Source organism: Callithrix jacchus, chromosome 15 (genome assembly GCF_049354715.1).
Source record: "Callithrix jacchus isolate 240 chromosome 15, calJac240_pri, whole genome shotgun sequence".
Taxonomy (NCBI): Eukaryota; Metazoa; Chordata; class Mammalia; order Primates; family Cebidae; genus Callithrix; species Callithrix jacchus.
The window spans coordinates 75236365-75260496 of NC_133516.1; the positions used below are offsets into that span (position 1 = coordinate 75236365).

The 24132-nt window shown below is 40.8% G+C and overlaps 1 protein-coding gene across 19 annotated transcripts in view; it reads left to right on the forward strand.

The window, feature by feature from the left end:
- Nucleotides 1-24132, forward strand: part of ARHGEF3 (Rho guanine nucleotide exchange factor 3) — a 348474-nt gene that overhangs the window by 232147 nt on the left and 92195 nt on the right. The window lies entirely within an intron of this gene.

Here is a 24132-nt window from a genome sequence, read left to right on the forward strand (position 1 = left end):
GGACAACATTAATGTGTGGATTTTATGACTTTTTACAAAGCCTTTTTATTATCCTATTTCCCAGTTTTGGACCAGATTTTGATGTAAAAACAATGAAAAGTGGAATAATAATTAAGTAATAGAATCATATTTCAATAGCTAAAAATATGGGAATGAATATCTGTCTTATGTAGAGATTCGTAAAAAAAAAAAAATTCAACCCATTATTATGTTCTTCCATGCACTGAAATGATCATTTAACTTGATAAACACTGATCTATGTAAAATTTTAAATTATTTTCCCCCACAGTGTTTTTTACATACTTTACAAAACTGTTTATTGCAGAAAAGTTGGGAAATATAGGTAAGTTGTTTTTTATACCATTATTGTTAAAGGCTACATAATATTACATGTTATGGCTGTATTTAGCCCATGGAGTATGATATTTATGTTGCTTTTATTTTTTAAAAATAGACATTTTCCTGTGATGAACATTCTTTCTTTTGCACAGTTTTCTTTTGCACACAACCAAGAAGATGTATTTCCAGCAGTGGAATTATTGAGTCAAAAATGAACACTGTGATGATTCTTTTTTTTTTTTTTTTTCACTGTGATGATTCTTAATGGCCACTTCCACATTTAGCAGTGTGTTAGAAATATGTAAGTTTCTGGCTGCTGAAGGAAGCTTCTAATCCTGCTGTTCTAGCATGTTGTTCAGGTGGCTGTGTGCACATGATGGCAAAGGAAACAGCCCTGACCTGACCAGAATCACTGGTCATGTATTCATGCTTGGGGTGAGCTCAAACAGTCAGAACTAAGCATTTTCAGGTTATTGACTCCTGGGAGGAAACTGTTTGTCAGGACCTGCTGCAGTTTATTGTGACCTCATCCACTGAAGGTGATGGCCTTGGAGTGGAGGGTTTACAAGGGGGCAGGCTTCCACAGGCCCTGCTCCATACAACATTTTTTTTGCCCTCTAGCTTTAAGTAGCTTCATAAAACAATCAATTTCATGAATAATCGTCCTCTTCAATTCCCATTGGTAATTATTGGACCATCTTTTATCCTCATGTTTTCTGCCTGATGTACTGTCAGGCAGAGCTTCTTGGCAAGTTTTCTAGCCAATTAAAGATGGAAGACTAATTCCATTGAGCAGTCAATTCCAGTTAGCTCAGCTGGTGGGATCATGGCGTTAATGCAGGACCACAAGGCAAGGGTTTGATCCTGCATAACTCAGTCAGCCGTGCTCTTTTCAGAGTATGGTAGCAGAGTAGAAAAACGTCTGGACTCTTTGCTTGCTCCCTTCCCTTCCTTTTAAGTAAAGTCTCTTTTATTTAGACTCTTTTCTGGGTTGTAGCAAAAGCTAAAAATACATTTTCTAAACCCTCTGATTCTGATCCTGACTCTTCAGTTTCTTTAGGAAACCATTTGCCTATCAAAAAAAAGTATAGTTTCTGCAGGTTTTGCATCCTTGAAAGCATGAATTCAAGCCACATATTTGGAGAATGGGTCTTTTGGAAGAGGGTGAAATAAAGACTACATAACGCAGACTGATTCTTTCACATCATCCTTGGCCCTTACACAGTAACTTTTTGTTTTGTTTTGAGACAGGATCTCACTGTTGCCCAGGCTGCAATGCAGTGTCGCAATCATGGCTCACTGCAGCCTTGACCTCCCAGGCTCAGGTGATCCTCCCACCTCAGCCTCCTAGGTAGTTGAGACTACAGGCATGCACCACCACACCCAGCTAATTTTTGCATTTTTTTTTTTTTTTTTTTAGAGAGAGGGTTTTGCCATATTGCCCAAGCTAGTGTCAAATTACTAGGCTCAAGCGATCCTCCCACCTCAGCCTCCCAAAGTGCTGGATTATATAGTTCCTGGCCCACAGTGACTTTTTGTATCTTGTCCAATTGTTGTATAAAAATCTTTAGAACTTGTTTGTATCATTCAGAACAAGGCAAAACAAGAAAAAAAATCCAGGTGGGTAGGGAATGGGTTGAAAACACTTTGGCATCCCAAATATGACTGTAGGGCTTCAGTAGGTGAATGAGTGAATGAGTCACTGAATGAATAAATTGTGAATGAATGAATAAGGCAGCTAATTAGAATAATCTCATGGTGAGATTTATAATGTTTCAGAACTAATTTTGAATTTAAATTTGTTTCCCCAACTATATCCCATTTCCCAAAGAATAGTAATAGATTGAAGTTAGTGGAGCATTTCTGTGCACAAAGAAAGGATGAAGAAATCCTGAAATACTTATACTAATGCTAGCTTTCTTCCCTAAAGGAAAGGAATGAACTTTATTCATTTAGGAGTTTTTCATGAACTGTTGATCAAAAACACACATCTGTTTTTCAGTCTGTTTCTTTCAAAAATTGGTAACACAGCCTCATTTGGAGCTATCTCTGAAGGATAAGGAAAGGCCAGGAGTGATAAGGCAGCTTGCATTAATCTGATGTGAATGGGATACCTTGGCCTGCTGAATTGTGTCAGGAAGGTCATTTTTGCCACAGAAATACTCATGCTAAACACCAACAGTTTTTCTAAGAGACATGATTTTTCTCCCTTTTGGGAAACTGAGGAATCAAAGACTTGAGTCATTTCTTGACTGTCTGAGAAATCTTTTTTCCACAGGAAGTCTGTGTGGAGGTGCATGACTCAGTTTTTGTATTCTTTTTGCCCCAGAGGTCTGGGGTGAACCATTGGTGACTCAGCCACACGGCCCTTTATTTATGGCCCATTTTAGCTATCTAGCCAGGGGTGTGTTGGACTTCATGGGTCATGTTCTGTGTTGTGTGGAAAGGGGGAGAGAAGTGGTGCATTTTAAGCCGTTCTGCTAAAGCTAAATAGTTATTTTGAGAAGGCAAGTCCTTCTACATGGCTTAGACCTTTGAAAGTGGAAATAGCACTTATTAAACAATTAAATCATACTCTGAATTAATGCTGTTACTTAACATTAATTTAGCATATTTAGCATGTCATATAATTTTTTAATGCATGAAATAGGGGCGTACAGGTGCTTTTAAAAAGCCTAATGTTAAAATTATGAACACACAAAACAAAGATAATTTAGTGAGTTTATATTTAGAATACTTTTAATAATAATTCATCACAGTTCATCTTTAAGTAAAAAGTACCAGAATGCATTTATTTTTACATGTTTCAAACTTTTATTTCTTTATTATACTAGCACTGTATGGATGTTGTAGAAAATTATACAATGAAGGTAAATTAAAGACTATGAAATCATCATTTGCTACTCTTTATATTTTGGCATATAGCCCTGCTAAATGTATGTTTACATGCACATACAAATAGGGTCACATGATGTGCACATACTGCTTTGTGTCTTGCTTGTTTTATTTTGGTGTTTTGGTGCATATCAACATTGTTTCTGTTCACATATATATATACCTGGATCTTATTTTTTTTTTTTTTTTAAGATAGAATCTCACTCTGTCACTCAGGCTGGAGTGCAATAGCACAATCTTGGCTCATAAGAACTTCCACTTCCCCGGTTCAAGTGATTCTCCTCACTCAGGAGAAGCTGAGATTACAGGCCTGCGCCACCACACCTGGCTAATTTTCATATTTTTAGTAAAGACGGGGTTTTACAGTTTTGGCCAGGATGGTCTCAAACTCCCAACCTCAGGTTATCTACCCACCTCAGCCTCCCAAAGTCCTACGATTATAGGCATGAGCCATCACACCCAACCAAGATCTTATTATTCTTAATATCTACATAGTATCAGATTGTTCAACTGGGACATAACTTTATTAAATTAACACACCATTGTTAGATGATATAGTATGCCTCTAGTTTTTCTAACTATGAACTTCATCTTTTACAATAACGATACCTGCTTTCTACTTCATACCCAGTGCCAACGTGAAGCATTTTCCATGTAACATCTCTCTTTTTATTTAATTAAGGTAAAATTCACATAACATTAACCATTTTAATGTGTACAGCTCTGGGGCATTTAATACATTCACAGGCCGGGCACGGTGGCTCACACCTGTAATCCTGGCATGTTGGGAGGCTGAGGTGGGCGGATCACAAGGTCAGGAGTTCAAGACCAGCCTGGCCAATATGGTGAAATCTCATCTCTACTAAAAATATATAAAATTAGCCAGGCATGGTGGTGTGCACCTATAGTCCCAGCTATTCAGGAAGCTGAGACAGGAGAAGCACTTGAACCCTGGAGGCAGAGGTTGCAGTGAGTCAAGATTGTACCACTGGCACTCCAGCCTGGGCAACAGTGAGACTTCATCTCCAAAAAAAAAAAAAAAAATTCACAATGTTGTGTGAGGCTTCACAATAGAGGCTGTCACCTCTATTTCTTCCAAAATATATCCATCACTCCAAAGAGAAACGCCATACCCATTCAGCAAGTACTCCATCTCCCACTCCCCAGTGCCTGGCAACCACTGATCCATTTTCTGTTTCTATGGATTTACCTAGCCTGGATATTTCATATAAATGGAGTCACGTGAGTTGTGGCCTTTTGTGCCATATCATTTTTAGCCCTCAAAAGCACTTGAGGTAAGACCAGGAAGGTTAAGGGCCTTGCTGCGGGTTCCCAGCACTACCATCCTGCAGGAACAGAGCTTGAACTTGGTCTTGTTGGTCTTATTCTGTGCCACTAGCCCATGCTGTCTCCCCATGGTTTATAAATTCTGCGTACTTTAACATCTCGATACTTTACCAGTATACTTTAGCATCTCAATTATTGGTCCTTTTCCTCTGTTTCTGACTTGTAAGTGAGAACACTCTAACAGAGTGTTTCTCACATTCTAAATTCTATCAGCATCACCTGGAGGTGATCAGAGTTTCTGATTCAGGTCTGGGATGAGACCCAGGAATGTGTATTCCTCACAGGTTCAAAGGTGATATTGATACTCTTGGTGCTGGGACCATACTTTGTGTGTCACTGCTCTGACAAATAGGACGCAGAATTGTTTCCTTACACTACCTTCTGCTTGTACTGCTTGCAGTGGTACTTAAGAATATTGAAAATCTGCCAGGTGCGGTGGCTCACGCCTGTAATCCTAGCACTTTGGGAGGCCGAGGCAGGAGTATCACTTGAGGTCAGGAGTTTGAGACCCAGCCTGGCCAACATGGTGAAACCCCATCCCTACTAAAAATACAAAAATTAGCCAGGCATGGTGGCAAGCACCTGTAATCCCAGCTACTCAGGAGGCTGAGGCAGGAAAATCCCTTGAACCCAGGAGACAGAGGCTACAGTGAGCCAAGATCGCGCCATTGCACTCCAGCCTGGGTGACAAGAGCAAAACTCCCTCTCAAAAGAAAAAAAAAAGAATATTGAAAATCCAGAAAAATTGAACAGTTATCCAGCTTGGTGAATGTGTGGGTGTGATATACACTGGGGGCTGAGGAGTCTTCTGAAGTGCGATCCTAATTTGCATTTGCTTTTCTAAACATATGTTAAAAAAGAAAGTGAACATGTGGTGAGATTGTAAATGTGCATATTCTGTGATCCTGTCTTACAAATACAAGGTTGAGCCTTACAGAACCAATCTTAGGAATGCAGAAGGAGGCACGTATAGGGAAGTGCAACACATTTTGTAATGGTAAAGAAAGGAAAAGCTATAAATATCCATAAATAAGAGAACAGATTAGGGAAGGCTGGGTACAGTTCAGCTTTGAACTAAATCTATATAAAACAACATGGAGGGAGCTCAAAAACAATGCCAAGTGAAAAAAATATTCGTATTTACACTCAGAAAACAATACTACACACTGTTTGTAGATGCCTGGAATATAGAGGTAAAAAATGATAGATTCCGAAGAATATATACAAATGGCCAATACAAACATGAAAAGATGCTCAGTAGCAGTTGGCGTTAGGGAAATAGAAATCAAAACTACAGTTATACCTCATACCCATTAGGATGGCTATTTTTAAAAAGAGGAGGGAAATAGAAAAGAAGAAGTGTTGGTGAGGATGTGGAGAAATTGAAACCCTTATGCTCTGCTGGTGGGAATTTAAATGGTGCAGCTGCTGTGGGGAAGAGTTTGGCAGTACCTCGAAAAGTTAAATATAGTGCTACCATATGACACAACAATTCCACTCACAGGTATATACCCAAAAGAAATGAAAACAGGTACTAATGAAAACAGGTACTCACACAGGTATTTGCTCATGGATGTTCTTAGCAGCACTACCCTATCAATTGAGGACTAGATAAACAAAATGTGGTATATCCAAACAAGGGAATATGATTCAACCATAAAAAAATGAATACTGTTGCATGCTACAACATTGATGAACCTTAGACATAATATGCCAAGCAAAATAAGGTTCCATTTATATGAAATGTCCAGCAAAGGCAAGTCCATAGAGACAGAGGGTAGATTTGTGGTTGTCAGGGACTGAGGGGAGGGGAGATTTGGGAGATACAGGATTTCTTTTTGGATAACTGATATGTTCTGGAATTAGATAGTAGTGATGGCTGTATAGCATTGTGAATAGAATAATCACCAGTGAATAGTATGCTTTAAAATGGCTAAAATGGTAAATTTTATGTTATATAAATTTTATCCCAATAGAAAATTTTCTCTAATGATAAATGGACCGGTAGGATACATATCTATTCCATGATAATAACTGTCATTGAGGGTGGCCAAAGGTGGGATGTGGGACTGAGGTGGGGGGAAGAGGAGATGTTAGCTATGCTGGTAATGTTTTATTTCCTTTATCTATTAAAAAAGCACTGGGAGAGTGTGTATTCAGGGCAACTTGAATCTGTGCTTCCTGGTTACAATCCTCCCACTTGGCCTAAATAAATCTTATACTTACATATATTTTTTTAAAGCCCTAGAAGCAAATTTAAGAAAATCTTGAGTTGTTAAATCTGGATGGTAAGAATGTCAGTATTTATTATATTACCCATGGTGTTTGTTCTGATTTTTCACATTTTTTGAAAAATAAATCACAGCAGATACAAAAGGCCTGGGTACAACTGAAATGAGCCCAAGGGGCATGGGCTCAGGATGAAAAGGATTTCCTTCTTGCCCAGCTCAGACCACTGCCTGCCTTCTAAGATCCCACTGGATCCTGGACCCTCTAGTTTGTGCAGTCTCGGTACAGCCTCCACTGGCCCCTCTTGACCAAAGTCATCATTATACTCCTGATTTAGCAGGAAGGTCAAAGTTCTCAAGTCCCTAGTAACTCATCACCGCACCTTCGCCCTTCTGACTCCTCCTCGAGTCTAGATACAAATCCTCTTGCCTGTTGTTAGAGAATCTTCTGCCACCAAGGTCACCCCAAGATTGCTCAAATTAGGTTCCAAAAAAAATGGAAGAGAGCCATTTCTGTTTCTGTAAGCATGGTAACTGGCTAATATGGAACTGGACAGAAGACCTTGACCTTTCTTAAAATTCTGATTATCTTTTTCTGAACGTACACACCAGTGTGCTAGGGAAGAGATCATCTCTGATTCCCAGGCCTCATAATAACTGAATGACAGATGGAAATCAAAGATTACTTCTCCAGTGGTCTGGTGCAGATGCCAGCAAACTATAGTTAAGTCTGGCCCACTGTCTGCTTTTGTAAATAAGTTTTTATTTTAACACAACCTGTTATTTATTTATCATCTGTGGCTGCTTTTATATGGCACTGGTGGAGGTGAATAGTGCAACAGTTCACAAAGCCTAAAACAATTAGAATTTTTCCCTTTATAGGAAAAGTTTGCCAACCCTAGTAGTGGTTAAGAATGAAGGCTCTTAACTCCAAATACCTTTGGAAGGTAGTTAATAAGCATGAGAGATCTGATTGTCTTATTTTAGAGTAAAAATGACACTGAGAAGCAGAGAAATGAAAAGAAGTCAGGATGACAGAGCCAATTACAGAATGAGGGTTAAGAGTGTAGACTCTGGAGTTACTTACTCAGCCATACGGCCTTGGGTCTGTTATTAAAGCATAGCTGTTGCCTCCATTCTAAAAGTGTTCTTGAGAAGAGTAAATGAGATAATTCAGTGACTTCATCAGTAAATATTTACTGGACTCCATTCTGGGCTGGGCACTGTTTGGGGTGTTGGTGATGAAACAGCAAACAGGAGGGACGAGGTCTCTATCTTCACAGAGCGTGTAGCCTAGGTGGGGAGATGGTAAATAACAGAAATCAACCAAGGACACAGTCCAGTCTTGAGGTGGCTGGGGCTGGGGATAAGGGGTGGTGGCAGGGGAGGTAAGACCGGGAGAAAGATGGGAGTTGAGGATCTCCTATAGCTGGGAGGTCAGGAAAGGCTCTGAGGAGGGGTTATTTGAGCTGATGCCTCCATGACAAAAAGGAGCCAGTCCTGCAGAGATGTGGTGGCAGAGCAAACAGCCAGCACATGTCCTGGCCTGGCAATAAGGTACCATGATCAGGAGAGAAAGGAGGGTGTGCTAGAGCAGGATGGGTGAGGAGAGAAGCAGGAGATGAGGGCTGAGAGGTGGACAGCACCAGATCCCACAGGGCTTCATCAGTTTGTGGCAAGGAATTGGGATTTGTGCAGTGGAAGCCAGTGGAGGTTTCAGGCAAGAAAGTCAGTGCTAAGATCTAGGAAAACCATTCAGAAGATCCTTCTGACTGCTGTAATGCAGTGAGATTGTATTGTGTAGGCACTGGTTGCAGCAGGGAGACCAGTTAGCAGGTTTATTGCACTACTCCAGGTGAGAGACGATGACAGCTTAGGCCGGGATAGTGGCAGACAGATAAGGTGAAGAGAAGTAGATGGATAAGGTAACACTGCTGGAAGATTGGATGGAATGTGGAACTATATGGGAAACACTTAGCACAGGGGCCAGGGTCATAGTATCATCAGCCTCCCTATTATCATCACTGCCACCAGCATCACCAACCATCCCCACTGGCACCACCTCCACCGTCACTCCAGCCATCATTATCACCATTATCACCATCACCCCATCAACATCATCTTGGGAGAGACAGGATAGCATTATGGGTAAGAGTACACACTCAAGCCATTCTACTTGTGTTCAAACCCCAGCTCTGCTACTTACAAGTTCTATGACCCTGAGCAAATTATACCTCCTCTCTGTATCTCAGTTACCTCTGCTGTAAAATGGGGTGACTGCAGTATTTTCCTTGCAGGACATTGTGAAGTGCCATAACATGGTCATCAGACAGTAAACCCTAAACCGTCTGTTGCTATTATTTGGAGACTGGTATAAGGTACCATGCTTGGTAGAGAGTTGGTGAACATTGCTAAAGTCCTGACATTCTGTAGATATCCTCCTTAGAGATTGAAAACAAATCCCTCTTTATGTAACACATTGACTGATGAGGCTGATGGTGAGGCCTCTCTCCCTGACCTCTGAAATACCGCTGTTGCAGAGAGACGAGACAGCTCACTATTTGTCAGAACATTTTAGCTGCAGGCTTTTAAATCAGCATTCCAAAGATTTAAAAGCAAAGAAAGTATGTATTGGAATTTCCACAGAAAAGAGTGTTGAGGTTCTGTGCTTGCTTCAAATAGCTCTGTCTGGGGAGGGTTGGCAGATGTTCTTCGGGAGGCATTACCTCTTAAAGGGAGGCTTGGCAAGGGCATTTTATTTCTCACTGTAGGCAGATTCTCGTTTCAGCTCTAGGGCCACAGAGGTAGCTAGAGCTTCCTGAATATTCCAACTATGGGTTTTGAACAACCTGGGCCAAATGTGGGAGCATCATTGTCTCAGTCATGGCCTGAACAGGCAGGTTGCTGGACCCAGGGGACTACTTTCCAGGAGGTGAGAAAAGCCCTCCAGTTGTATACTCACCCAGAGCGCAGACAGCTTGTGTGAGAGCCCACATTCACTGCCAAAGACATGCAGGCCCTGGATGGCGGGCAGTTGTACCATATAAAAGTCTGTCCCAGGCTGGGTGCAGTCTCACACCTGTAATCCCAGCACTTTGGGAGGCTGAGGTGGGAAGATCACTTGAGATCAGGAGTTTGAGACAAGCCTGGCCCCCATGGTGGAACCTCGTCTCAACTAAAAATGCAAAACTTAGCCAGGCATGGTGGTCCACACTTGTAATCCCAGCTACTCAGGAGGCTGAAGTAGGAGGGTCGCTTGAACCCAGGAGATGGAGGTTGCAGTGAGCCAAGATCACGCCACTGCACTCCAACCTGGGTGACAGAGTGAGATTTTGTCTCAAAAAAGTAATAAAATAAATTTTTTAAAAGTCCCAGAGAAACAGCGGTGTGTGTACCACTCCACTGACAACCTTACAAGAGATCTCATTAACCTTTCTGTGTAACAAAAAGGAAGAGCAATAGCGACACGTGGTAAAGATGTGTTGTAGCTCAGATGGACCTTCTCCTTCCATTGAGAAACAGGCTCCCACAGATGGCAGGTTTTATTGCTGGAACAGGGTCAGTTCTTATGCCTGAGGGCTGGGACTTTTAGAACTATAGCAATTCTGGATATTTTTTCTTACTACTTAGCTCGACAAATTGTTTCCTAGTTTTTAAATTAGGGAGAGACAGGTTGATGTAGTATAATGAACACCCAACTTATAAAGCCAATCATAGATGGAGTAAAATCTTAAATTTTACCATTTAGTAGCTGCCACAATAAGCAAGTCACTTAACCCTTCTGAGTCTCAGTTTTCTCATCTGTAAAATAGGAATAGCAATACTTATATTTATGGTTGTAAATATAACAAGGTATGTAAGATGAAAAATCTCATTATAGCAATGTTGACATTTGTTTTTTCTGTTGTACGTAAAGTACATCTTGTCTTCTGAGTAGCAACTGCAAGATCTTGAGGTTAAGGTGTGCTTTTTTTTTTCTTTTTTGAGACAGTCTCACTTTGTCACCCAGGTTGCAGTGCAGTGGCATGATCATGGCTCAGTGCAACCCTGACCTCCTGGGCTCAGGTGATCTTCCTGTCTCAGCCTCAGCCTCTCAAGTTCTGGCACTACAGGAGTGTGCCACCGTGCCTGGCTTTTTCTTTCTTTTTTTTGTGGACGCAGGGTTTTGACATGCTACCCAGGCTGGTCTTGAACTCCTGGGCTCAAGCAATTTGCCCCCCTTGGCCTCCCAAAGTGCTAGGATTACTAGTGTGAGCCACCATGCCCGGCCAGGGTATGCTCTTAATTTTCAAATTTCTGCTTTACTACTAACAGCAGCCATTTACTGAGCACTTACTAAGTGACAGGCTGTCACTGAGCGCATTCATGTGCATTGAATCCTCACAACAGCCATGCAGGGTGGAGATTATAATCCCCCATTACACATGCGGTTTAAGCAGGTGAGGCAGTTTACCCAGATCACAAGCACGAAAGTGGCAGAGCTGAGGTTTAAACCTGGACCACTCAGTTCGTGCCCTTAACTCATAAACACCCTGCTATCCCTTAAAATATTTATGCCCCAAAATTGGCATTACTCCTTGTGATATTGTAACACAAATCAGTCATACAGAGATGGTGGTTGTCCTTTACTTCTTGATTTCTAGGAAGTCTTTACAAATTACAGAGATTGGTGCAGAAATGGATACAAGTTGTAAATGTATTTTCCCAGTTTGTCATTTGCCTTTGCTTATATTTTTGTTGTTCTTGTTTGCCATGTAAAAATGTATAAACGTATTTTATATTTTTATATTTTAGGGTATGTATTTTATCAATCTTTTCTGGCTTCTGGACTTTGAGTCATGATTAGCAAGGTCTTTCCTATACTAGGGAGGGGCACATCTCCTTGTATGTTTATGTTTTTTTGTATTTACATAGTTGATCTATTTGATGCTTATCCTGGTATTCAGGGTGAAAAAAAAATTTTTAACCACTTTTTAAAACACTCAAATCAAATTACCCTATCCAAATGTGGTTAGAGTTGGTACATGAAGAATACTTGGGGTAGTGAATTTTCATTTAAGAAGAAAAGCAGGTTTGTTGGTACCACTGGGTGACCAGTAGTGAGTTCTTAGCAGTTCTAGTTAGAAGACCTTTGGTCTGAAACTTTGGTAGGGGTTTTCCTATCCACTGAGCTTATAAAGTATAAAATGGGAGGTTCAGGAGTCAGCAACTAGACATATGAAGCTTTTGGAGGTAGCTTTGGATACTTATGAGATTCCTGACTCCCCATGCCCTCAGCCTCCAAAAACTCACCTGTGAAACATCCTTGACATTTCCCCCTTTCTTCTCTCTGACATCGTTATGAAATAATTCATTTGCCCTCTTAGGTTGTTTTTGGCCAAAGTGTATGACTGTATCAATAGGTTATTACGCTTGTCTCCTAGTCTCAAAGAGCTTACAATTTTGTTGAGGGAAGCAAGACTTAGATATATAATATAAATCCTGAATAGTGCAAAAAAGTAAGGAGGTAGCTACTCATTTATATGGTAGAGACTCTTTTGTATGTATTTGAATCAAAATGCTTCCAATTGTAAGTGACAGAAACATAGCTCAGATTCCTTTAAGCAAATGGAGAATTTATGTTTATGTAACAGAAAAGACCAGGGGTCATGCTTATGTAACAGTCAAGTCACGCTTCAGGCATGGCTAGATCCAGGTGCTTATTTTTCCTTAGGAATCTCTTTCTCTCCTCACTTCTCAGCTCTTATTTTTCTTCGTTGCTTTCATTCTCAGATATGCTCTCCCCTCCTGGTGGAAAGATGACACAAACAATGAGTGCCAAGCTTACCCCCTTCTAACTTAGGGATACTTTATTGTCTAGTTCTTCTTGCAGAAATCTCAACCAGTTCTCACGCCTCTTTCTGAACCAGTTACTATAACCAGAAGGAAGGGTTGCTGATTGGTCAGTCCTGAGTCACATGTACTCCCAAAGAAACTGAGAGCAGGCTCAGTCCCTTTTTATCCATGAGCTCTGAGAGTTGAGGAAAGGCAGTTTCCCTAAAGAAAGTTGTAGAGCCATGAGCAGAAGAGGGAGGAACCAAAGCTGAGTGAGTCTAAGCCCCAGAATGCACCACAGTAGGAGCTGCTTGTTCTTGAAGCTCTTAAATAAATGGCTCCAGGTGGCCAGCATCACAAACAATGAAAGTCTTGAATAGAGTAGATGGATTCTGTTAAGCCTATAAAAATGAAGTCTCACCAAGTTGCTGTCATGTGGTAAGAGCAATAGTTTTAGTTGATTCTCAACTGCATTGCAAAATAAAACTAAGCAAACAGAAAATGTTGTTGCCTATTACTGATGAGGGGTTTCTGAGATCCTAAATGGAATTTGTCAGAAAAGCTATCATCATGTAATTGGCATTTGTCAAATACCAAATCCCAGCACAAAAGAACATAGAGATCGTTCCCTCTTCCCAACCACTGACTATGGTTTGGCAAAAGAATGAGATCTCAAATTGGGCTGGATTCTTAAATTGGTGCTTTTGTAAATGTCATTTTAGAACTCATTCCACACCTAAATATTCTATAGCTTGTGAAGAATGTGGCCTGGAGTGCAGGGGTCTCTGTAAATGGAGTGGCATTGCTACTTTGTTGACTGTGCCAGGAATATTAGCTGACATTTACCATGCCTGGCACTGTGTCCTGTGCCGTCCATGCATCATCTCATGCAGTTTTCACAATAGGCCTATGAAGGAGGTACTCTTTTCATCCCCATTTTATAGGTGAGGAAATTGAGGCTCAGAAAGATTATTCACTCACCCAGGGTCTCAGAGCAAATTATTGGTAGAGTCAGAATTCAGACTGGGGCTGCCAGACTCCAGTATATGAGTTCCTAACAGTGCTCCATAATTAACTGGCTGTGTCACCCTAACCTTGTCACCTCACAGAGTTTCTTCACTCTTTTTTACAGATGTACACTGTTTAACAAAATCTTTAAACAGTGATCCCACTAAAGTGTTTTACTCTGAGAATCCTGTTGTATAATTAGCTCTTAATGATGGGCTATAAATGAATTCCCTAGATTTTTCCAATCCATTCCTTCCCACAGTTTCCAGAAAACACCCTAAACAGTTACTAAAATGGACTGGATAGTAGTTCATTCCTTTCATTTTACCTTTAGGAAAAAAGATAAGGAGGCGGAAAGCTGACCAAGCTGGCCATCAGCTCTGAACTTAATAATTGCCAATAATCTTCGAAAACATTATTGAGCTATAAGACCTGGTAATTATATACTAGTGTGTAAATGGTTCAAAGGCTATGCTTTTAAGCAAATTTGGGTTTGAATCATAATCCTGTCACTCTGAACTCAAAGAAGTGGTAGAGCCTGACTGAATCTCAGTTTCCTCATCTATAAAGGGAGTCATTAGTAGAACTGAGCGCTAAAGGTTGTCATGGGAATTAAAGGAGATGATACTTACGAAGTGCTCAGCACAATGCCGCCCCTAATTGTGATCAAAAAGGCCTGGCTGCTAGTAATACAGCCATTTATTATTACTATTACTATTATTATTTCCTGTTCTTGCTCTTTCCCCCTTCCAAAATAAATACCGCAAAAACACCTTGCAATTTCCTCTCATCTTAATTCCTGGAATTCTATCTGTTTGAACTTGAATTGTTTAAAGCTCTCTGTTCAGCAACTGTGTTTTTTTCCTCTGATGTCCACAGGCTTTGAAACTAGCTTTTCCATAATCTTTGACAAAAGTTTGCACTAACTCCCTGAAGGATTGGTGGTTTTAGTACAGCCTTCTCTTCCATCTGGCTCACTGGCTAGTTCTGTGTTTTTTGTTGTTATTGTTTTCTTTCCTTCTTTTCTCAATATCTTTTCTCTTTGTTTAGTTTTTTAAAGAGAAATCTCTCTTGAAGGGCTCCTCTAAAATATTCTTACCTCCCCTTTTCAAGATTAAGCTGTTATCTTGGTGACAGGTACTGACAAATACCACATAGACTCACAAATGGTCAGGTGGTTTGGCTCACGGATTAATGCCTTTTTCAGGTGATAATTATCCCCTGGGTAGTTACAAAAGCTTTGTCATAAAAAGTTGATTATTTATGGCAACCCTGGTTCTGGCAGTTAAAATAACCTGGGGTTTAGTTATTGGGGGTTTTCTTTCTCTCCTCAAGGAACATCTCTGGAATTTATTTATGGCAAAAGAAATACACAAGGGGATGTATCAGCTTTTTAATCAAGATAACCTCCCATCTGTAGAGCATTTCATAGATTCCAAAGCACTTCCAAGTCTGCAATCTCCCAGTGAACTTGATTCTGGGAGCCAGTCAAATGTGTCTTTCCAGGCAAGGTGAAGGGGAGGAGGAGAAAATCGAAAGCAGGAGGCTGGGCTGTGGGGTTGGATTTTGAGATGATTAGCAGTCTCATGAATGCAGTTAGGATATGCCTGGGCTGGACATCGACAGGACGGAGAATTGGAACTCCTGCTTTCTGGTGCCTTTTTCAGTCATGCTAATAACAAATGACCTGTGAAAGGATTTCACAAGACTCAGAGAGGACCTCAATCATGAAACAAGCCTTTATAGATTAGTTCGAGCTGTTGTCTTTTTTTCCTCTTATGTTTAAAACATCTGTCTTATATTGTAACATTTCACTCTGCATCTGCTGCAAGAGGAAACTATAGGATAATAATGATTGCTTCCTGATCAAGAGTAAGTAAATTCCTAGCAGAGGTCATTGGAAAGATATTTGGGGGAGGAAAAGTAGAATATTTATTCTTTTAGTTTTGATAATGTTCCAAAGAATAGGAAAAAACAAATTTGAAGAAACTGATGGTTAACAATATCTATGGAAACACCACTACCAAAATAAATGCCTTTGTTCCATCAGCAGCTGTGTGCACCTCAGTTCCATTACCTCACCCCTTTTTGGTAAAAATAACATAATCACATGGTCCATCATTGGGAGACCTTCCTTCTGATACAACCGTGATTTGTTTTTTTGGGGGGTGGGGGACAGAGCCTTGCTCTGTCGCCCTGGCTGGAGTGCAGTGGCGCAATCTTGGCTCACTGCAACCCCCACCGCCCAGGTTCAAGCGATTCTCATTGATTCAGCCTCCTGAGTAACTGGAATTACAGGTGCCTGCCACCACACCTAGCTAATTTTTGTGCTTTTAGTAGAGCCAGGATTTCATCCTGCTGCCCAGGCTGGTCTTGAACTCCTGAGCTCAGGCAATCCATCAGCCTTGGCCTCCCAAAGTGCTAAAACTACAGGTGTGAGCCACTGCACCCAGCCACAACCATGATTTGTATTCTATATATTTTCCCTGCCAAGCTTTTCCACATAAATATTTCACATATACATGCATATTTCACAGGTACCCTCATAAACAGTTTTCATCCCACTTTTTATTAACTTATCATGTTCCCATATTGCTTGGCTTCATGAGTATACTTACTAATGTTTATGCAGTGTTCATGCAGTGGATGTTCTATAATCTAATTAAACTTCCCCTATTGCCTGACATTTGGATTTCAGGGCAATTAGTGCAGGACTGGAAATTGTGGGCCTTGGAGTCAGCCTGACCCAGATTTCCTGCTGCTCCACTTCCTAACTGTGCGATCTTGAGGACTTGCTTTCTTGGTCTGTGCCATGGGAATGATAATACTTTCCTCAAGGGGCTGTTAGAGGAGAATAATGTATATAAAGCATTTAACATAGTTCCTGGTACACAGTATATTCTTCATACTTAGTAGCTAGTCTATTATTATTTCTAATCATCACTATTTAGATGACAGTACACTGAAATTTTGTTCTTCTTTTGGATTCTTTTCTTTTCTTTTTAAGGTAGTCTTGCTCTGTCACCCAGGCTGGAGTGCAGTGGTATGATCTCAGCTTACTGCAACATCCACCTCCCAGGTTCCAGGGTTCTCCTGCTTCAGCCTCCAAGTATCTAGTACTATAGGTGTCCCCAACCATGCCTGGCTAATTTTTAAATTTTCAGTAGAGATGGGGTTTCACCATGTTGGCCACGCTGGTCTCAAACTCCTGACCTCAGGTGTTCCAGCCAACTCGGCCTCCCGAAGTGCTGGGATTACAGGTGTGAGCGACCATGCCCAGCCATTTGGATTATTTTCTTTTGATAAAGTCACACATGTAGGGATCTCAGGCTAAGATATTTGCATATTTGTATTGCTCTTGGTAGGTATTGATATCTCTTGGTTGATATCAAGTAGTTTTTATTGTCATCAGTGGTTCTACAAATGCCATTTTCACTTATACCCTCATTGACCAGAAATAATTTTTAAGTTGGATAATTTAGTGTTAAATATGATACCTGGAGAAACTGTACCCTCACCAGCATATAAACCAGAAATTTTAACTTTCTATTTAGTTGTTAATCATGATACCTTGTGATCTGCTCATATTGGAAAAGTAGAGAGGATAGTTTCATTAGCACCTGGTCACTGCCAATTATAATCTGAATTGTTCTCAATGATGATGTAAGTAGCTAATTGAAAGTAGTTTGATGATCAGCCTTGTACTATAAGGCTTCAACAATCCAGCTTCAACAATCACTAACTTCCCTCCAGTCACTGCACTGTGTTTTTAGGAGTAGTTTAAGCAAACCGTGGCCATGTATCACTTTACTCATCAATACTCTGCTATACCTCTCTACCTGATAAGGACCTCTTTTTTTTTTTTTTTTTTTTCTTGAGACAGCATCTCACTCTGCTACCCAGGCTGGAGTGTAGTGGCCTGATTCCTGCTCACTGCAGCCTCTGACACGCAGGCTCAGGTGATCCTCCCACCTGAGCCTCCTAGGTAGCTGGGATTACAGTCATGCACCACTACGCCTGGCTAATGTTTTGTATTTTTTTTTTTTTTGTAGAGGTGGAGTGTCACCATGCTGCCCAGGCTAGTCTCAAACTCCTGGGCTCAAGTGATTCGCCCCCATTGGCCTCCCAAAGTGCTGGGATTACAGGCATGAGCCACCACCTTATTTTTGTAAGTCACCATCCTTTATCCCATTTGACAAGATCAACAATACTTCTTCAACGTTAATATTTATTGAGTGTCCTCATATTCAAATTTTACTTTGGACTGCATATTAGGTGATGTCGAAGAATTCAAGGAAATTCTTGTTAATTTTCTTCAAAAGTGTCCTTATACAATTAGGCTGTTTGAATCAGTATCCTAACATGTTCCACTCATTCCTTTCTCCTTTCTTTCCTTCTTTTTGTTGACTTTTTTTTTGAGATGAAGTCTCACTCTGTTGCTCAGGCTGGAGCACAGTGGTGCGATCTCGGCTCACTGCAACCTCCACCTCCTGGGTTCAAGCAATTCTCCTGCCTCAGACTCTTGAGTAAGTGGGATTACAGGTGCTTGCCACCATGCCTGGCTAATTTTTGTATTTTTAGTAGAGATAGGGTTTCACCATGTTGGTCAGGCTGGTCTCAAACCTGAACTTGTGATCCTCCCACCTTGGCCTCCCAAAGTGCCGGGATTACAGGCATAAGCCACTGTGACCAATCTCTTTCCTTTTATTTATTTATTTTTAAGAGACAAGGTCTTCACTATGTTGCTCAGGCTGGTCTCAAACTGCTATGCTCAAGTGATCTCTTGCCTCAGCTTTCCAAGTAGCTGGGAGTACAAGCACGTACCACTGTGCCTGACTGGTCCACCCATTTCTTATATTGTTAGTGTGAAAAACCTCCCTGCCATCCCTTTTTTTTACCCTCTTGCTGAGGAAACCAGGTCATTTTTCTGGCAGAATATTTTCTAGCTGGGATTCAGGTGTGCTTTCTTATGATGTGTTTTAACTTTTTCCTATCCCTGTTTTCTGTGAATTGGTGAGTAGATCTGGAGGTTTGATAAGCATCTTCCTTAATTTTAACATGAAGTTATTTTTAGGGCATAACACATCCTCACATCCCTCCCTAGGTAGAGTCTTATACAGTTGACCTGATACCAGTTGTTACTGGCCTCCTCTGGTAGTAGTAGAACAGCACAAAAATTCAACTGACCATTAAATTGGTTGGTCAATAGAAGTTGAATGTAGGAATAAGTGATAATGTTAGCTTAGGCTGAGTGCAGTGGCTCACCCCTGTACTCCTAACACTTTGGAAGATCAGGGGGAGAGGATTGCATGAATCCAGGAGTTTGAGATCAACCTGGGCAACATAGTGAAACCCCATCTCCACAAAAACTAAAATAATTAGCTGGGTATAGTGGTACACACCTGTAGTCCCAGCTACTTGGGAAACTGAGGTGGAAGGATCACTTGAGCCCAGCAGGTCAAGGCTATAGTGAGCCATAATTATACCACTGACCTCTAGCCTGGGTGATAGAGTGAGATCCTGACTCCAAAAAAAAAAAAAAAAAAGTTGCACCAGGTGCAGTGACTCACACCTATAATTCCAGCACTTTGGGTGGCTAAGGCAGGAGGATCGCTTGATCCTAGGAGTTCAAGACCAGCCTAGGCAATGTAGTGAGACCCCCCCCATCTCTACAAAAAATTAGAAAAATAAAAATTAGCCAAGCATGGTTGGGCACCTATAGTCCCAGCTACTCATGAGGCTGAGATGGGAGGATCACTTGAGTCCAGGAGGTCAAGGCTGCAGTGATCCATGATTGTGCCACTGCACTCAAGCCAGGGAGACAGAGCAAGACTCTGTCTCAAAAAAAAAAAAAAAAAAAAAAAAAGCTGCCACCTGGTAGAATGTGGTTAATTAAGTGGTAGTAATAAGAATTGTTTTTTTGTTTGTTTCTTTTGTTTCTTTTTTTTGAGACAGAGTCTTGCCTGTTGCCCAGGCTGGAGTGGAATGGTGCCATCTTGGCTCACTGCAACCTCTGCCTCCTGGATTCAAATGATTCTCCTGTTTCAGCCTCCCAAGTAGCTGGGATTACAGGCACCTGCCACCATACCCAGCTAATTTTTGTACTTTTAGTAATAAGAATTGTTAGAACTCAAAAGAATAAACTAGCTCCACAGGGCTGGGTTGACCTGGGAAGGCTTCTCAGAAGAAAAACTTGGTCTGAGATTTGAATAATGAGTGGTATTTTAAAACATGGAGAAGGATGAGGGTGGGACTGTTCTGGACCTGAGTTCAAAGATACACAAAGCTTTTAAATGTCAACCAATTGGTCCTCTAATGTTGACAGCCCTTGGTACATACCTTCTGTCCCTTTTCCTTTCTTCTGTTCTTTAATTCATTCAACAAATATTTATTGAGTGCCTATTACGAGCCAGCTTTTTTGTGGCCTGGGGAATGTGTTCATGAGGCAGCCTAGTTTTATGGTAAAAACATCAGCCGGGAATCAGCAGACTTTAGTTTTCTTTTAAGTCCTGTTTTTAAAATAGAAGTACAAAAAAAATTCTTTAAGGTTATTGTTGCTGTCAGGATCTCTAGATGGAGACTTTGGCAGCTCAGACAGAGGATGTAGCATATTGTCACCTTTCCTGGGAATAAAGGACTTCTGCTTTTGAATGAAGTAGTTTTTTTCCTTACCTCCTTTTCTCTCTCCTTATTCTTTCTTGTGGGAGCACTTTATCCTTTGAGCTCCAAAAACAAAGCTGGAAACCCATGAAACAGTATTTGCCACTACCCTGGGCAAAGATACGAATGAAAAGAAGCAGAATTCTTTAACTCCCAGACAGTTCACCTTTGTTCATATGCCAAGCGCATGGGATGGCAGCAGCGGGTACAGGGGGAGGTTTACCTGTGGTTATCCTGCCGAAAGAGGTATGCTCATTCTCACAAAAAAGAATTGATCTTGCGACTGAAAATGGCTTATGGCAAAGTGGGTGGCTGAGAACAAAAGCAGAAATGTTAGCATTTTTGACATATTCATACATCTTGAGCAGCAGCTCAACTTCTGTCAGTTTGATTCAGGTCTTTTTTCCTTTGAATTCAATTCTATCAGCATCTATCGAGTGCTTGCTGTGTGCCATACTAGTCATTTCAAGAGGAGGAATTTAGCTTCCTTTCCCGTTATCTCCACCAGCCCCCTCACTCCAGAAGCACCTCAAAGAAGCCAAGTATGTACACTGTAGTTGCTGTGCAGAGCTTTGAGATGACCACCCTGCCACCTCCCACATGACTACCTGAAGTCCCTCTCTTCTTCTTTGTCCTCTCCTGTCACATAAAATTCAGAATTTTCAGGAGAACTGCAGAATTTTTAGTAGAATTTCAGAATCTTCAAGATGGAAGGGAACTGAGGGTCACCCAGTTCTGTTTGGTAACAAATGTGTTCCACTTCTTCCCCCAGCCAGAGTCCCAGAACAAAGGGTTAGCTCATAATGTCTTTGGCTCCTCCTTCATCCTTAACCTCCGGGGTATAAAATGTAAGTAATTAATGTTCCACAAGACTTGGATTGAAAAACTTTAATCCAGTACATTCTGTTTGATCAAAACAGATCCAGGAAAGTTAAATGACTTGTCCATAGCTGCCAGAGTCCGTGGGTCAACAGCGACTAAAACCCAAGGCCACTTGATCCACCCTACGTGGCCTTCACTTGGATGTAGGCAGCCCACCCTTGAAGAGCAGAAGGAAGGCTATGACTGGGCAGAATCCACAAGGCAGCAAGACTTGATCCACTGAAGGAACAGATAGCTCTCACAGTCATAGCAGGCCTGTAGGAAGAAGACAGAGTAGGAACCAAATGCTGTTGGAAAGATAACACAGGCACTAAGTAACTGAGTACCTATTTTTAAGTGACAGTGGTGTATTTTAGGCCAGTTCTATCCCATTTGTAGTCTATCTCCATTTTCCCTCAGTAATTCTTTTCTCTTAGTTGATCTTTCCTCTGTTTCAACCTCTTGCTTGCTTTGCCACTTGATATTAAAGGAATCCATATCCATATACATTTCCTGACAAAAGAGTACATTGAACCTAATTTTCTGATGAGCCCTTATAAAATATCACCATGCTGAACTAACCCAAAATGTGGGCTGCCTGTACCAAATATGCCAATTTTAGACAGGGTGCTTTCATCAGAACACAAGATAAAAATTTTTATTTGAAAGCTTTTCTGAAATTAAATAGCATAAAGCGAAGATAATACTCCATATACACTTCATTCTTTGCTGTTTAATAGACTGACAGAAGCAGACACATTTATGTTTAAATCACCTTCTTCTACAGTTCAAGAATCTATGCCTCAGAGAGATCAATTGACTTACCCAAGACCACAGATTTAATGGTAGGGCCAGATTGTATACCATGTTTGCTGCTTCTTCTTCCTTTTTAACTTTTTTTAGATGTGGGATCTCACTGTGTTACCCAGGCTGGAATGCAGTGGTGCGATCATAGCTCACAGCAGCCTCAAACTCTTAGGCTCAAGCAATCACCTTGCCTCAGCCTCCTGAGTAACTGGCACCATAGGCATATACGACTGTGCCTGGCTAATTGTTATTGTTGTTATTATTTTTGTAGAGATGGGGTCTTACTTTGTGGCACAGGCTGGTCTCAAACTCTTGGACTCCAGTGATCCTCCCAGCTTGGCCTCCCAAAGTGTTGGGATTACAGGTGTGAGCCATTGCACCTGGCCCATGTCTTTTAATTTAGGGCAGTTCACTCTTCACTGTGCTGCTGCTTTTATATGTGTGTAACACCAATCAATTTTTAAAATTAAAGGGTTCAATCAGTTAATCTCTTTGGAAGCAAAGAGTGTTGGAACAGTTCTCCAAATTCCATCTTTTTTCCTTAATTCATTTCTAAAAAAAAAAAAAGGAGATGCTTTATTTACCAGAAAGGTTAATAACAGCATGGATTACATGCTAATCGTGTGCCTAGAAATCTGCGATACATAATAGCTCATTGGATTATTCATGTGTTTTTAACTCGTTAAAGCCTCAAAACTCTCATTGTCCCCATTTTATAGATGCTTAAACTGATGTTTGGCATCATTAAGTAAATTGTCCAAAGTCAAATAGTTGGCAAGTAAAAACTTGATATTTGAACCCAGGCTTCTTATTCTAAAGCAGGGGTGTCCAATCTTTTGGCTTCCCTGGGCCACAGTAGAAGAATTGTAAAATACACACTTAAAATACACTAACACTAACAGTAGCTGATGAGCTAAAAAAAAAAAATCGCAAAAAGAATTTTATAATGTTTTAAGAAAGTTTATGAATTTGTGTTGGGCCACATTCAAAGCCATCATGGGCTGCATGCAGCCTGTGGACCATGGGTTGGAAAAGCCTGTTCTAGAGCTTGTATTTCTGTGTTCTTCCAGGAAGGACAGAGTGCTGAGTATTCCACAAAGAAAATTTTGCTGTACAGCCAGAGTGGGAGGGAAATATCATATTCTTTTTCAGTTTACTAACTCTTCACTTTGTAATTTAACCTTCCATATTAAAAGTTTCTCTAGGAAGTGAGAATTAATTTGGGGGAAGGAAGCCTTAATTATTCCTACTTCCAGCTGGTACAGATGCTTGGCCTCTTAGAACAGGTAGGAGAGAGAATGTTGGCATCTCTCTACTGAGATCATAAACTGGAGAGGCATCTAAATTTAGGAATGATGCCAGGTGGGGTTAGGGTGTGGGAGGGAGGAAAAGGATGTGGTGTTTGGGGTCCATAACTCAGGAAATGTGATGGCACCTAATTTCAGAGTGGCATGAGGCAAGCATTTAGGAAAAGAATAGTGAGCTATTGTTATGGGTTTTTTTTAAATGGGTGGGTTGTTTTTATAAAGTTTTATGAACAGGAAACTGAAGCAAAATGCTGATCCCTTTAGTTTTTGGGCTCTGCCAGCATCATTTTTTAAAATTTATTTTTGAATTTTGATGACAGGCACTTCCTTTAACACTTCTGGGGGTAAAGTGTAACAAGATACCCCCAACTGCATTTCATAACAGCAGAATCCAAATGAAGAGCAGTAGTTTCAGATCTTTTTGATAACACAGTGAAACAGAATTGGATCCCTCCCCAGCCAGGGAGAAAGAGAACTCTTTCAGTAACTGAGGCAGACTACAGAATGTTTTTTCCTTTTAAAACATTCTAGAAAATTTGCCTAACATGTGGAAAACCTCTAACATGCATTAAAATGGGGTAGGCTGTGGCAAAGAGAATACAGATCAAATTCTTCTCCTCCCATGGATCATAAAAACCCAGCCTTCCCAGCTATTGTTTCCCCTGGAAGATGACTTCATCTTAAAGAAAGTGGTTCTATCTGTTGTGCATTTTGGATGCCCTAAGCCAACGTTTTCAGGCATCTGGCTGCCAACTTTGGAGATGTTAAAAGTCTGTTTTGTTCCTGCAGGGCACTCTTTCATTGCCTACCTTGTAAAAGCTATGTCTTATTGCATTTTCCTGGCACCAGAGCAATCCTCATACCTA